Raw genomic sequence first — 16870 nt, 5'->3', positions numbered from 1 at the left:
TCAATTACAGTTATTTATTGTTATTATTTTACAAACAAAAACTCACTGTCAATGCAATGCACTGATCTCTATTTTGGCATCTACTAACCGATCTGCCTGCACACCACAAAATTCAGAGAAGTTATATATATTATTGTGTCATCAGCACTGTTTATTAAGGTGCAGTGGCTTGTTCGGATTATCAGAAACCCAGAAAAAAATTATAAATTTGGATATCATTAAGGTTAAGTGTTAGCTGTAGTCTGTGTCTTTTCCTCTCTCCTCTTAACAAAACTGGCCATTCCTTTTATTTTGTTATACTGACTTTTACATGTTCTTCTCTCCTTGCTCCCTTCATAAGCCTATTTTTCCATCAGCCAGCTGGGAGTTATAGTCTGTAATGAGGAAGCTGCTTCTTTTGATCCTTTTATAAGGTAACTCTGATTAATGTTCATGGATGATATACCAAAAAGGAAGAGGACAGAAATTTTCCCCAAGTTTAGGATCAACAATTAAATGCTTAGGTATACCTTAATCAAGTAAACTTTCCAGTGACATAATTTACTAAAAAATAGATCAACCAAAGTGGAAGACTATGAGGATTGAATTTATTATTATATATTTATCCTGACATGACTTATTACTGCAGTGGTCAGAGCCTTGCTGGTAATTACCTATTGATGTTCCTGAACATCCTGGGTTTGGGCTCCAAATAGTGAAAAATGTGACTGTAAATTTCCTTAATTGCAGCAAAAGTCTTCTTTGGCTCATCTGGCACTTTTCCTTTAGTTATCAGTCCTACATGGACCTAAGATCATAAACTCAGCCTTTTTTAGCTCCCAACTCCAGTCATAACCTGTGAAGATTCCACAGAATTGAAAGCAATCATTTTTTTACTGCTTCCTCATCTGTTTTATAGGTTATCCTATCAAGAGAGGTTTAAACCATGTATTACAGAGAATTTGTAATGATTTCATATGGGTTTTTTCTTCAATTTAGATAAAGTAGAATATGTAAAAGTTGATCAAAATAACAAACTTCTGCATGTCTTTGCTTTAGTTTCCTTGGAATTTTGGAGCATTCCCTGGGTTACTGTGGCAGAAATTTGCAGTTTCAGGCTTCCCCCAAAAAGAAGTGCCCAGTGAGGGACAATTTCTTTCTCTGAAGATGTTATATATTTTTTATACGCATCATCAAACTTAAAAAGAAATCCCCAGTACATTAATATTATTGTGGCAGGGTATATGAGGGTATAAACCCCTTTTTGCCTTAGACGGCTCTGGTTTGAACAGCATGATATTGAAGTGTAACAATGCTCTGTTGTCAGGAATGGCTAAGTGTGAATATATCTCCCCAGATATCTTGCATCATGCAAAAAAAAAAATATGGAAGAGTTCAGCTCTACACTCAGAATCGTCTCAGGAAAGAAAATAGGGATTGAAATGTGAAGAAATATTGAGAAAAACACTAATCCATGATTGATACTGAAACCTGCTGAAGAAGCAGACATGCTCTTTTATGTACTTTACCTTTTCTTTTGTTGAATATTGTAATATATTCAGCAAATATTCCTAATAGGTTTTGACCATCTCTACCTGGTTAATTACTCTTCACTGAATAATTTATTCAAATATTAATGACAAACCAGATCAAATAAATTATGGGTTTAATATTTTTTCAGTGTAGTCACTAGCCCTAAAACCTATTACAGGCTTTAATTTATAATACATACAGTTCTATATAAAACAATTTAACAAGCACTGTGAATTATGGAAATACAATTTTATCAAAGGTGACATTGTAAACCTCAAAAATGAGTCTCCAGCAGTTCAGAGAGACACAAGTATTCCAAAATAGAGTGATAGCCCTGTAATTCAAAGCCCACTTACATTTTAATTAATATTGAGATTGGATGTTACAGTAAATCTTTCTTTTTCACTACATACACTTATTTGTCCTCTTGCTACTTTAGTCCCTCCCTGCATAATCACTACTGTTCCTCCCAATCTTGCTGTTGCTCCTGTCCGACTCCCACTACACCCTCTCAGTAATCATTCATGTGCATCAGGACAAAGTTAAGCTCCATCTAAGAAAATGCGAAAATCCTCGCTTATAAGGCAAGGGAGTTGACCTGCTGAAGCCAAAGGGACAATGACACATCTTGACCAGTGCTCAAGGGACTTGGAGACTGCCCAAAAGGGGTGGATGCCAGAGTGATCCTATTGCCCTGCCTCTTTCCATGTCCCTTTCACACACTGTCCATAGACTAGATTCCCAATGGTATTTAATAATTTGCTTTTTTTTTTTACAGAAAGGGGAAGGAAAATGTACTCCCCTACCCTTTACACTGGCAATTGCTTTTCAGTAAATCTGCCTAGTATTATTTTTTACTAATAAATATGATTTTAAAAATAGAAGGTAGCTGGCTTTGTTGCTGTTCAAAAAAGATGATTTTCTCCCCTCTCTAAATAATTGTACTTTTCTGAATATCTTTCATTTTACTCCTTACTGTCCAGGAAACATTGCCAGCCACAGGTTTTGAGTGTTTACATTGTCATTGTGCTCACAGAATTGTGAACAAAGATTGGAAAGGAAATAATATGTTCTGAGGCATACTAGCTTAAAAAGAGAACCCAGTTCCACCACATAAAATACACCTGTCTTGAACACATCAAGAAATGCACTTTGACATTACTGACTTTTGAAAAATTGCAATAAACCCCCTCCTCCCCTATACCTGTATAGTTTATTTTTTTAAAAAGTGGGTATAACACTATTTTTGGATGGAAATTTTGAGGCACAAAAATGAGAAGGAATATGTTCCGTTCTGTTTGGTACTCTCTAATTTTTCTCCTTCTCTTTTCCCTACCCTTTAAGCTCCGTGGTTGCTTCAGTCTCTCTTTTTCTGCAGATTGAGGCCAAACATTTTGAGGAATCAGCTTGTGGTCTCTTGACCACAGTTACAAAGTCCCAGGTGCAGAAGAAATTTCTTCCCATACTTAAAGAGTCACTTCAATTTTTCTTCAAAAGAGAGGACTGTCTAGAGATCAGAACTGACAGAACAGTTTAATTCTGTTTAGAAAATGTGATCTGTGTACATTGAGTTTAACCACTAGCTAGAGTACTGCAGATACTGTGAAGTGACTGCTTCCCTTGTTTTTTGCCCAACTCATTGCATAAAAGATTGTACGTAGTTAGTGCTGCTACTTTGAGAGTGTGTCAATTTGGCAAAAATAGCATCTCAGGTTTCACTTCTTTGTAGCTTTTTAGTTTGGAGAATTTCTCTTCTATCAGCAGATTTTAACAGAACTCAAACTCCTCTGAGAGTCACAGGCTCTTAATATGACTCAGCTTCCAGATTAATAAAATTACTGTCTCTAATGAAGGTTTTCTTCTCTTTCATTCATCAGTATTCCAATTTTGCTTGCAGTGTTGAGTGCTTGGAAAGTGTCACACATTTTCATCTTGCTTATTCTAAGAAATTATGTATTTTCTTAAAAATATCTGAGCTCTGCAAAAGCACTGGTCATTGCAGGTAAAGATAAAACAGTTTCAGGTGATGCTGTCTGGATTTGACAGAAGATGATATTCTGATCTAAATTAAACTGATGTTTTGGAAAGGCTGACCTGAAACAGAGACTGGACAGAGCTAGAGAATAAAGTAGGTATTTATTGAAAGGCCTTTAGGATACACCTTGGGCAGGACAAGGGCCTGACCGGGGCTACACCCCAGGTGGACTTAGAATGGTCACAAAATGGACAACCTGTCACAAGGTCTTTCACTATTATAAGTTTTGGTCCATTTGCATATTGGGGTTTAAATGTCCAATTACAGATTCAGGTTGTGAGGTCTCATCCTTCTTGTTTCTCCCTTCAGTCCACCATTGTTTCTGCTTTTGGGACTGAAAGTTGTCCTTGGTCTTCAACAGGAAAAGGATTTTTTTTGTCTACCTACTCTGTGAAGAGAGCTGACTAACACTTAATATGAGGCTCAGAACTACACCCCTAGGCAGCACAGAATCTGAAAAACATGAAAGCTAAAACTTAAGGCATCAGAACCTACCTTGAGTTGTTGGAAACGGGTGATCTCTCAAGGTCTTTTACAAGCTGAGCTACTCCATGAGTCTGTGATGCTCTTCCTTACTAAGAAAACTGCTTCCTCTCTATGATGCCTGTCATCTTGAGACTGGTTCCTGGGACTGCATGAACTCAGCTTTTTTTCATGCTGGATGAAGCTCACAACTACAGCATCACTCTGCGTTTGAAACACATAAAAAGCAGATACTACTTTGTTTTAAGCAAATGAAAACAACTCTTTGTACCACAAGTACAAGAGAATATGAAAAAGACTTGTGTTTGTGATATAAAAGATTAAATGAACAGTGACTCATTTTCTGAAGAGGAAGATCCAGTAAATTGAACAGGAACAATGCCAGCTGAAAGGACAAGAAGATGTATATGTCTGTTTCAGGGCTGTGGAAATGTTTTATCAATTCCTCTAGCCTGCCTTTTCTCTGTCACAGCAGGAAAGACTTCAGAGAGGAACACCAGAGCAAACAGATATACAAACCCTTAATGACAGCAGTGGGTCTTATTACTACAATACACTCCAGGAATGTTATTCCCACCTTTAGCAATTTGTGGTGGTTGACATTTTTAAAAATAGTCAGAAGGAAGGGTGTTGTGCTTTGTGATATTAAAGTTCATCAGCACCAGGCACTATGACAGTAGATTCCAGCTGCAAGCGTGTGAACTTTAATTCTTCTGAAGCTATTTTATCTTCTGAAAGAGTTTTGTTCCCTTCATGCACTTTTTCTCAGCTTTTTAAAAAGTCCCTTTCCTGTCATCTGAAATGCAATTTCACCAACGGACTGCCAGGATGCATTGAATCCTAAGGCTCTTCCACCCAGAAAGGCAAAAATAGAGTGGAACATTTGCCCCCAAAGCACCTATCCTGCCATAAAAAGATTTTTATTGTGGCAGATCTCTTTTATCTTACTGTACTTTTAAAATAGAATGCTGAGTTATTTTCTTAAAAGTGTGAGAAAGCTCTCAGGTATTTTAACCTTCTTGACAAGGTAATGTCTGTCACCATTTCCAGATATTTTGAGTGGTAGCATATGTACCATCCAGTCACAGGTGGAGCACTTGAGAGAAAGCCAGGACTACAGGATTGTCTGTCCCTGTAAACCTTCAGCTCAGCTTCTGGCAAGGCAACCCTACCTCGCTTGCCTAAACACTGAGAACTACAGTGCAATTGTAGGTTGAATTGTAAAGTATCTCTTGACAAAAACAAGGGGGCTCCAATTTTTATGAGAGCCATAAGTCATAATTGCAATGTTGTCATCAAATCACATTATTAACATTGCCAGAAAAAGGGCTTACCTCGCTTGCAAAAACCTGAACTTATTGAAGTCCTCACCCCACCCTTCTGTGAAATATTTGAGCCTTTAGCGGCATTTCAGTTGTTGAAAAGTTCAGGAATGGAAAAAACTACCTTTTTCCAAAAAAAAAAACCAACCACAAAAAACCTATGCTGTTGCACATAAATAAATAGATACTCACTGTTAAATTGAGACTATTGAGACCAGTATATGGTTAGACGCCTTAGAGCCCTTTCTCAAGTAGAGACTTACCAGCCATTTGTGCTTATGAAGTCTGTGTTGAAAGCCACAGTCCAAGACACAGAAAGCTCTGAAGGGACAGAGAGGAAGTTTCTTTCAGCTTCTTAGAAAGTTTATTAAAATCTTGTGTTCACAAAGACAATACAATCCAGTTAGGCAAGTATAAATGTGTTGTCTGCCACAATCAGCAGATTTCTTAAACTGGGCTGTCCCTAAAAGCAATGCAAACACTTTCAGGGTGGGTGTCAGTTAAAAGCACCGAACCATGGAGTCCTCAGTCACATTGCTTCTTTCAAGTGCAGACAAAATTCAGGGATAGAAATCCTTGAAGGTAATGACTTCAGAGCCAGAATTAGAAAGAAGATATCGGACCTTTACTCTGCAGACACAAAAGAAATTACTGTAAAGGATTATTGTTTAAAAGTTCATCGTCATGGGCCGTAACCTGGTCCAACAGCATTAGACTGTGGTCACAGCTGATTCCTCAGATCAGTCTAATGGGAAGAGACAGCAGTAAAGCTATATGACCATGATGCCCTCTAAGCCTGGATCCAAGTAGAGAGCAAAAAGGAGGAGCAAAAGTGTGGCACTTGTATAAACACTAAATTAGAAGAAATGTTAAATATTAAGCTGAATCCATACAAAAGAAGTAAAAAAGTAATTTAGGAGATTTGTGGTTCAGTTAGGAACTCTTTAAATTACTCTATTAATGTTAAATTGGGGTGAAAATAGGTCTAATACATAGTAATGAAGCTGAAATTTAGCCTGCGGAGTTAAATGGGCATGCCCGTCATTCTGTGTTAGTGTGAGCGGAAATCAGGAGGGACAAAGAGGGGATAGACAAAATGATAGCATTGGCAGACAAAAGCTGTGGCAAGCTGTTCACCAGATACTCAGTCTCTGCTGAGCAAACTCATCACTGGCTTGCTCTGAAAAGCTCACGAATTTCCTGCCTTACACCTTTTGGACAGAATGAAAGACCCGCTGGCCAGCTGCCAACTGCTAATTCAAGTGCTTTATTGAGGAGTACGACAGTAATTCAGCCAGGGAGAGGCAAGGAGTTTGTGTGGATCCAGAAGAGAGTCTTTATATTTTTCCTGGAGATTCCTCAGTTGACCCTGACTAATCTCTCTTACTGGATTTGCACCCCCAGAAACCTTTCTTTGAAGAAAGTTTGCTCACCAGAGGGAACTGTCCAGACCATCACAGGTTGGAGAGACAGACACTGAAGGGAAGAAAATCAATCTTTGCTGACCAATGGAAATTCATGAAAGCTTCTCTAAAGCCTGATAACAACATGTCTTTTTAGCACAGCAGTGTACACAGTATATAGGGCCAAACCTGGCCATCCTCATCCAGGCAGGACTCTCTGAAGAGCATGGAAGGTTTTTCTGAACATTTGGCTAGGTATTTCTTATTCTTCCTCAGCCCCTTCTACTGCCCAATGCCAGCATTTGATTGAGATGAGAAGAGACAGACAATTTTTCCTGTAAGGAATCATCCCCAAAGTCAAATCCAAACAGAATAGTTCCCGAGTGACAGACTGGAGCCATGGCAGTGGTTTGTGGCAGTAGGAAGTGCCAGGGATCGGCTGCATGGACCAGCAAGGAAAGCAGAGGGGGCAAAAGGATGTGAACACTGCCTCGTCCTTGTGCCTGAGGACAGAAGGAGGGAGAGAGCTCCAGACCCTCTGATGAGGCTATGAGAGGCCTGGGGTTAAGTGTCTACTGTTTGAGAATACTTAATTTTGTTCCGTATTTTTAATCCTGAAGCTGCTGGTGGGAAGTGTGTTCCTTGACTTCTGTTTCTGCTTTGAACACGATGAAAAAAATCACATCCCTTGGTATAAAATTCTGCTTTACTCTTCCTCCACCTGCCTGTCCTCAATTACTTACTGTCCAAGGTCTGATCAAATGATAGAACACATAAAAATAAACCTTCTGTTCATGTGGCAAAACAACCAGAGTTAAGTTTTGATTTAATGTAGACTGTCTTTTGTTAAGAATTTTTTTTGCTTATTTGTTTTATGTTGCTATCCTGATTTGGGTATCTGAACTGGTTATATAAGTTATTAAAACATTATTTTCCTTCTAAAATTTATGCCTCATTCCTACACTTGTATCAATGTACTGTATTTTCCTGACCATGTATTTAGAAGTGAAAAAATGTGAATATTAAATTTATATGACCTTTACCATCCACGAACAAATTAGGCTCATGTACTTTACACTGGCATTTGAAATTAATTATTTGGTCTACACTGACAACCGTATAGGGGAGAGTTAAGTAAACAATGCAGTATTGATGGAAAAATAAGCTTAATAATATTAAAAGCCATTTCAGATAGAAAGAGCAGATAGCAACTCAATCTTCTTGAGATCATGCCTTATGTTTTTGTCCTCCTTGAAGTGATGTTTGGGAGCTGCAATCTCCTGTCTTTGTTTCTCAATCCAAGGAGGATGAATAATAAGAGAAAACAAGAGGTCAGAAAGCCTCAGAGGTCAGAGGAGCCTCTCCAGGAATCTCTAAGTACCTGTAAGTACATGCATGGACACCAGCACAGTTTTAGATTTGTTTTAAATACCCAAGTGCAAATGGGGGGGGTGTGTGTGTGAATTAAATGAGCTAGGTAAAAAAGATAACAATGATAAATGCACATAAAAATAAAAATCTTCTGCTCTTATGATAATTAAGATGATACTTCTAGCAGAACTGTAGGCTCTCACATCTCTTGAATTGCGTGAATAATTCTCATGTCAAAGGTGAATTTTTGAGACAGGCACTCCTTTTAGTCTGAATTCCTAAGTAAAATGAGCATGTTCCTCAAGTACATGTGACAACACCATTTTTTTCAAATCCATCATCCCATTTCATAGAGGCAGAGAGATGTCTCAGACATGATAATTACTGGCAAAGGCGTTCAAGGTGAGGGGATGCTTAGAAGATAGACACCTCCTGCTGTTTTCACCACTTGCCCCCAGGAGCCCCGACCCTGCAGGCAGGACTGTCTGGGGGCCCATGGCACAAACATATCCCCAGCTGGTGGGCAGCAGAGTTACTCAGGGGATGGGGAAAATATCTGGGGATAGCCAAAGGGAAGGTGTAGAAGGTGTAGAGTGCTTCCCAAGGCAGCTAGAAGGGGTGTGGGAAACATAGGAGAGGGGGAGGAAAGATCTCTGTGCTAGTGGTCAGCTCACACTGTTTACCTTCTTACCAAAGAACATTTTCCTCCGTTATTCTCACTACCCTACTGTTCCATGATAATGTTTTTACAGCTACCTGAGAAGTTCCTTATCTAAGATATGTTGTTTGTCTTTTGTTCTGACAGAACCCAGCCATTTCTCCTCACTTGATTTTCTAAGGAGATGATAAAGGTGAGCTCATTTGTGTTTGCCTTTGTCTCTTCTGTAACTGTAAAACTTCATGGCTAACCTCAGTTAAAGGATGGAGGAAGAAAAGCAGCCTCAAAAATATTAAATTCTTATATCTTTGTGTCTGGTTCCGTCCCGCACCAGGCGGGTGCTGACCTCCGGCTAGCTCGAGTCACCACAGCCACAGACGGTCCCGGTTCGTTTCGGCTTCTCGGCTTAGCAGCTGGACCCAATTGTGTCGTGACAGCCAACAGCAGCAGAAGAGAAAAGGCTGGCTCTCAGCTTAGCAGGTTAAAAGATGTTCATTAGCTCAAGAGCTGAAGAGCAGGGAGGCTCAGAGCTCCGAGCTGAGTGGCTGAGAGCTGAGAGAATTTGAATCCCCCTCCTACCCCTTATATGCGGGGGAGGGGTTCCAGGGGGGTTACAACAAGACAATAAATCAGGGGATTCAGGGGGTAACAAGGTGTGCCCACCCCCAAGCCTTGGACCACTAAAATCCACAGCTGAAGGAATTCCCCCCAGGGGGCCTATCACCTGAAGCCCTCTCCCTGAGATTTCGCAACCTGCTAGGGCTCCTCAAAGTGATAGACAAGCTGCCCCAGAGAGGGGGGTTGGGGCAGAGGGGATGTGATGTTACAAGTCAGGTGAGGAGTGGGAGGACTGACGCAAAACACCTTATTATACAGACAACACAAAAGGGATATAGAATTGGGGATACAGTGAAATGAACCATAACATAAACTTCTTATAAAAACCTAATAAAACAGTTCTGCACCACCACATATCTTAAATGAAATTTAACTGCAGGTGAGAAGAGAGATGTCTTTAATATTCTGACCAAGGAACGGAACTTCATGTCACATCCCCAGACAAGGAAAATCCATAAGTTAATGAATGAGACTTTATCACTGTCTTTGCTGCAGAAAAGGTACACCAGAAACCCCAGTCCAGCCTGAGGTACCAACCTGGACTGAACCCTGTGCTCAGAAGACAGAAGGTTTCTTCCCAAAAGGCGAGACTGGGGAGACACAATTTATTACAGAGGAGAATACACAGTGTGTTTTCTTTCTCAGAACACTTTTCTTACTTTCTTATTTTTTTTTCCCTTCATTTGAAATGAATCATTGAATCTGTGTCACTCTTCCACATTAGATTGCACCAGTTTGATTTTGTTTGATGCAGAGGTGAGGCGAAGCAGTGATGGGATGTGACATGTACTTTATCTTGAGTATTATTTGTCTCTACAAGAGTGCAGTGAGATAAAACCTCAGAAAGGCCCATCGTAAAGGATAGTCATTACTTTGTAAGTGCTTACGCAAATGTGTTGGAAGATTACATTTGGGAAAAAGCTTTTCAGGCTGTCACAGGCTCCACACACATTTTCACTTTGAAAGCCTAGTTAATCAGACCACACTGACAGAAGGGTGGGGATGATGCAAATTTACAAGTTAGAGGCTTGGTGACTGACAGACACAACACATAATACATGAGAAGGCACAATATGTGAGAACACTTTCCCCAAATTTACAGTACTTTGGTTAGAAATAAGACTATAATTCCAGCTTTATTATTAAGTCGTCTTGTAGAGTATATTATTTCAGTGTTATTTATTTTACTGAACAAGTCAGAAAGTATTCCCCACCTTAAGAGACTAATGAGTTTATAGGTTTGGGGGGAAAGGAGGGAGGGCACTGCCCTTTTCTTAGGAAGTGTCAATATCCCAGGTAGACCATAGGACTCATCATCACCATTCTGCAATGACTGAGAAATTGTCTTGGAAAAAACTAGAAGACGAAGTTAAAGGGGTGCATATGTATGAAAGCATTAAATCTGACATTTCCATTTACCCACAAATATGCAACAGACCGAAGCATGTTAGAAGGAGGGGAATCCATGGGAGTATCATAAGTAGATCTGCGCTCATGAAGCCATTTGTAGTGGTATTTATGGTGTATTACACCATTTTCAGCATCATTTTCAGAAAAATTAAATTGTTTTTCTAGAGAATGATGTCTCCATCTGAGATTAACTCAAAACTTGATATCAAGTGCTACATATAACATCCTTGATGTTTAATGTTGAATAATTTCTAAAAAGTCCTGAAATTCTGGAAGGATGGGCAGTGTTTCAACAATGAGATATACTGAGGCAGATATGAAATGGTAAAACACAGCAGGAAGTTGTTATTCCTCTTTCACATTATACCTGCACTTTGTATTTCAGGTCTTTAATTTCCTAATATGTCTCCATAGCATATTCACTTTTCTCCCTGGGAAGATTTCAGCACTCTAGTATTTTCTTTGGTATGCCTCCACTTTGCAAAGGACATCTATTTAATCAAACAGTAAAAGAAATTATACCATATGAGACAGCTGACATCCAACCAGAGAACTTTAAATAACAAACACTTGAAGTACTTGATATAGTCAGGCTTAGATGTGTTTGGAAAAAGCTCTTCATCAACCAAATAATAAAAGCCATGATCAATTCACAGATAATTCTCTAAGAGATAAAGGGTCAAATCTGATGAATGAATTGTTCATGAGGGCCATTTTGATGAGATATAATTATGTGAGCAAAATCCCATCATCTTTTGTCTCCTGATTGCATGATAACTACATAAAAGGAAGAGAATAGAAAGGAGATTAAGTTCTCGCAGTCAGTAAGTGACGTTGTATTGATTCTAAGTTGTTGCTAGGTAAATAATTAAACCATGATTTCACTCTTGATTTTATTTGTCTGCTGTGTGTAAAGGTTACTTTGATGCATCAGGGAAAAATTAATTAATATATTTCTGCCACTGCTCAAATAATGGAAATCCATAAAAAATAAAATTACTGTAGTAGTTTGAAACCACTCATTAATGATCCGCCTCAGCTTCAGAAAATGTCTCAGTAGTTTAATGGTCCTGACAGATCAGACCACCTTTCTTCTTTTTTTTTTTAAAGTCTTCACCACAGTTGCTGCAATAAATAGGTATCTACGAATGGGTGATGTATCTTAACCAAATAGATTTGACATGCCGAGGTTTACCAGGTCTATATACTCACCTTGTCTATTCTTGGTGTCCTATGTGGCAGAACCCTTGCCTGTGTAGATCTAAAGCATTAGCTGTCCTTATGCACTGCACCAAGGGAAGGGCAACGCTGAGCAAACTGAGGCTGTCACGCAGTGGTTATCAGAGAAAGCTGCTGTACCCTTTCCTTTCCCTCAATGAAGCTTAGCTGCAATCTGACATGTACCTACAAACTGCAGGAAAAGACAAAAGGCAGTGAAGGTCTGAATGATGAAGCCTCTGAGTAATTAGCATGGTAAAACCCGAGGCATATTTGTTCCCACCGCATCCATGCTAATTGCCCATTTACCAGGCTAATTTAACATCAGCTATTTCTGGGTTCATTCCATCATCAGCATATTTCTCTTGTAACTAGGCTACTGTAATTTCAACATCAACTGTGTTTTGACTTACATTCGCTTGTAACCCTTAAATATCCACAGGGGAGCCCAATTTGCTGTGATTTTTACCGTTTAGATATCTGATATATAAAAACTGGGGGATTTGTATTTCAGATATGAACATGCCCTTTTCAAGGACACATGATATAGTAACTCCTGATCACCATGTGATCACCCAATGCAGTTTTGACAGTTCTGTTTTCTGCAGATTTTGTACTGTTTCATTTACCCCAAAATTCAATCATTCAAAAAGGTTTCCCAGTCATTAAAGTGATTAGTTTCTTTTGTGCATTTGAATGATTGCAGTAAATAAGAATTAGAAAGCACAAATGACATTGTATAGTGTGAAATAGAACTTAATTTGCAAGGGGATTAGCTAATTGATCTGGTATGTCCTTTCCAATTTTAATGTGTTGGCTCCTGTGATTTTTATAGACATTCATATTTTTCATTATCTATGAAATAAAACAAAACAAAACAAAAATTGTTGTTCCTCTTCCTGTAAAGATTTTGTAGGATACTAAGTTTCATTTTTACCTTTGGGGAAAGATGAATGTTACTTTTCACATTTATGAAAGCAAATGAGACATTTGTAGTGGTTTTGACACTAAAACATTAAGCTTTTATTTCAAGCTATGAATTGAAATCTTAGTTATCCTGAAAACCTAAAACCAAGAAGAAACTGGTGGATTTCCTGGTAGCTGTCTGAGAGAAAAATGACTTACCAAATGGTGCCCAAACTGCCTGGACTCACTTGGCATCTTAACTGCTCTGGAGATTTTGGGCCATAAGCAAGCGTACAGGGCTCCAATGCTGTGTAAATATGATAGCTTGTTTTATTGATAGTTTCCAGTTTTGGATCCATGCATGACTGCAACACTTTTTACAGTAACCAGTGATCAGTGAGAAATACCACATGTACATGCTTAATATTACCTACTAAGAATGAGGATGTGTATTTCTTACTTAAAACTGATGAGGTGAAAAACTCAGAATGAATCAAAGAAATGGATCCAGGTAGTTTACTTACATGTCAGGCATAGTATATCCTCTCCAAAACACAAAACTTAGAAATACCCTGTGCAGCTGCTGTCTTTCTCTGGAGACACCAGAAATCCATGTTGTTTGATATTCTGCTTGCATAGAGCTATGAAATCTTAAGGACTCACCATTAAGCGGCACTGAGTTATTTACCTGAGGACCATGGAGAAAAAGAGTGTCTAGCTCATCCTAAGGTAGCTTTTATATCCATGAGGACAGTGATTGGGGGAGTTTGTTGCAGCTCCTCCGAGACACTGATAGGACGTAGGTTTTGTCACTCTTTTCCACAAGTCATGTCCAAGACTTGTCACACTTGGTGGAATTCAAAAGGTACGTATACCTGCAATTTCCATGTAACGGTAGTGGGTTTTAGGGGTTATACCTAGCAGACAGGTTCTTAAAACACAGGTGAGACTGGGATTACAGCCTGGACCCTCTCCAGAATGTATTATAACAAATGGAGTTTTAACAGAAAAAAATAGAAGGTACATGCAAAGATGTCCTTTGCTTGGCAGTAGAGCACTGTCTTGGCAGCTGGAAGTCACTGCTTGTCAGCTGAACTTTCCAAAGGCGTAGGTGTGTAACCAGTTCCTGGTACATGCAGGAGGAGTGTTCTTAACTCCTCAACAGAAGAGTACAAGAAGGAAATGTCACGGTTACATTGCCCAGCTGCGTTTTATAAAAAATAAATGGGTTTTGTGTCTATCTCCAGCTTCAAGATGTGAATCTTGAAGACAAGAATATGGGTTTTGTTCTGTATATCTATGTTTATTTACAACTTCCTGGTGGTGGATCCTCATTCAGCAACATGCTAAGTGTGTTCCCTTGAAGTAAGATATCTATCAGATATTAGGAGGGTGAACAACCCAGCAGAGAGCAAAGTACTTTGCTGTGAGTCATTCTATTTAATGGATGGAGGACAGTAGCCCAAAATTTCTATGCTTTATGGAAAACAGTGTACATACATTTCTTTCAAAAAGAGTCCAAACCCTTCTTTCATTTCCTTAAAGGTTTGAAATAGGAGAATAGGAAATGAAAGCAATTAAAACACAGACAGATATTTTTGAACCATAGTCTTACCTGCTTTTTTAAATCCCTGGCCCAATTTTTCCAGAAAAGGAGATGTTAAACTGTAAAATTAAAAACTGAATATAGAACAATCTTCATAAAAACAAACATGAGAGGACCAGTTGGCAATTCCTCCATTAAAAAAAAAACAAAACAAAAAACCCAAAACAAAAAACCACAAAAAACTCCCACCTGAAAAATAGAAAATTACAACCTTTTTCCATGTTAACATTATCATCAATATTCCCCAGAAAATGAGAAATGCAAAGCAATTACTGCAGCAGGAAAAAGACACAAAGAGATGTATCAAAATGCCTTGAATCTACCTCTACATTTGCATACCACTACCAGAAGTGTCTTGAAATTTGCTATGAGCATATGGAGGTCTTGATCAAAACCAGAACATACATTTTACACAAGGGGCTTTATACAGATGTGCTAAATTTACAAAGACAACTGAAGGACGTTTCAGGCAGACTTGACAGATTACAGGCTGCTGCTATTACTGTCACAATCTCTGTGTAAATCTGGTTTAACAACAAAGAACTGACACCACACAAGAGCAAAACTGAAAAACAATTCAGAGGTGTTGTAGAACTTTTCCCATTGCAAATACCAAGGTAGCCAAAAAACAAAGGTTCTTAAATATAGGGCTCACAGACTGAAACCAAAATGGAAAAAAGAATATATAATGTGAAAACTCTTATTTTGCGTTATGTTTTTCATACATTGAAAGGACGGATATAGGGAAACATACAGCAGCTGATTTTGTGCCTCTGTTTAAAGGACTTGTCATCTCAGAATCATTTTAGTGATTTCGGCTATTATGACTGAATTTTATAGTGGTTGAGAAGATGACAGCTAAAGCAACATGGCAAAACTATAACCAGTTTCACAGAAGTGTCAAGAATGTGAGGCTAAATTGAGTAGGGACCTAAATATCCCCTTCTTCTCATTGTCTTGGTTTAAAGTATAAAAGCACATTTAAAAGAGATTACAGCTCTAGTTACTGGAGGATTCTATCTGTCAGATTGCATGAAGGCATAAAAGGAAGTATCTGAAAAAGCCAGATTTTGTAAGAACTTTAGAAACAAAAACCCCAGCGCTTCTCCTCAGCTAGTGACCTGCATCCACTCACTTTTGCTTTGTCAAAGTAGCAGTGTTGGGAAGTTACACTATGCTTCCTGTACAGTTGCTTTCCTTCCAGGTCGTGGCCACAGCTCCTGAAGTCTCTAACTGATCTCTTCTGCCTCCAAGTATCTCTTCTTTCCCTTGGATCCCAGTGTCTTCCTTGAGTGCATGCATTTCCATTGCACAGCTTCTTGAACTGTGCTTTGCACCCATGGACAGCCACAGCTGTCATAGTCCTAATGTTAAGGAAACATCTCTGCCCTCTTAAACAAAAAGCCTGATTACAAGTTTGACAGCAGACAGTGGAGCTGACCAAAAGATTTGACTTGCAGTGCAACCAGAGAACATCACATATAATATTGAAGGAACCAGAGAAGGAAGCTCACCCGTGTGGGTTGATGGGAGGACTTGAGGCAGCAGTAGAGGAAAAGGTGGTGGCAAGGAAGCAGCTGATGGCTGAACTGTGGCTGAGAATCTGTTTCTGAATGACAGATATAAGAAATTTGTGAAAACCTTTAATCATATTTTGATAGCAGTAAATGGATACTGGGTACCATGAAAATGCCAGCAGCTCCTCATAGAATTAATTTCCCGGGGGATGTTTCTGTTTTGCCACAATTGCACATGGATTACTGTGAACTCTTAGGATGGATTGACCCTTGGCCCTGCTGTGCTAGGGAATTCCATCAGCATACCTGCATTGCCTTCAGGAGTAGCAGTAACTTTTGTGGAACTAGTCCTCTTTATAACTGCTAAAAATCGACCGGCGATGTATAAACACACTGTGTTTATGGTCTAAGGAAGCTCAAATGTGTTTGTTTTCCCTTCTTTCCCTCACCTCTGCTTCCTCCAAGTGCTTTAGCTGTACTCAGACAGATATTGTGAGTGCAGAGCAAGTGGAGGATTTTCTGTTTATTTATTTATTTTAAGGTATTAGTTTTGTATCCATCATTGAAAACTGGACCTGGAGTTAATCTGTACACCTTCTCCTAGGAATTATATTGTTCACAGGTCATTTGCAAAACAAAAGGCCCTAGTCCTTACAGTCTCAATCCTTGATGGAGGCATTTCTTAAAGTTATGGGGTTTTTTGCACCTTCAATATGGATAAACCAGTTAAGATTAAATGACAGTTATTAAAAAATATTAACACATTTCCAGACACAGTAGCAATAAAAATGTGTGAAAAAAACCCCACTTT

At 38.9% G+C, this 16870-nt stretch overlaps 1 long non-coding RNA gene across 1 annotated transcript; it reads right to left on the bottom strand.

Annotated features, from left to right (window-relative positions):
- Positions 1-12033: 12033 nt before the first annotated feature.
- On the bottom strand, positions 12034-16154 carry LOC120749394 (uncharacterized). The gene is made up of 4 exons (XR_005699646.2): positions 16057-16154; positions 14552-14601; positions 13156-13243; positions 12034-12223 (listed from the first exon to the last, which is right to left on the bottom strand). It is a non-coding gene; the product is annotated as an uncharacterized LOC120749394 (long non-coding RNA).
- Between the last annotated feature and the right edge of the window lie 716 nt (positions 16155-16870).

The sequence above is a fragment of the Hirundo rustica genome, chromosome 2 (genome assembly GCF_015227805.2).
Source record: "Hirundo rustica isolate bHirRus1 chromosome 2, bHirRus1.pri.v3, whole genome shotgun sequence".
NCBI lineage: Eukaryota > Metazoa > Chordata > Aves > Passeriformes > Hirundinidae > Hirundo > Hirundo rustica.
Note: the sequence above shows the minus strand (reverse complement) of the source record. Positions and strands in the feature narration are given on the sequence as shown.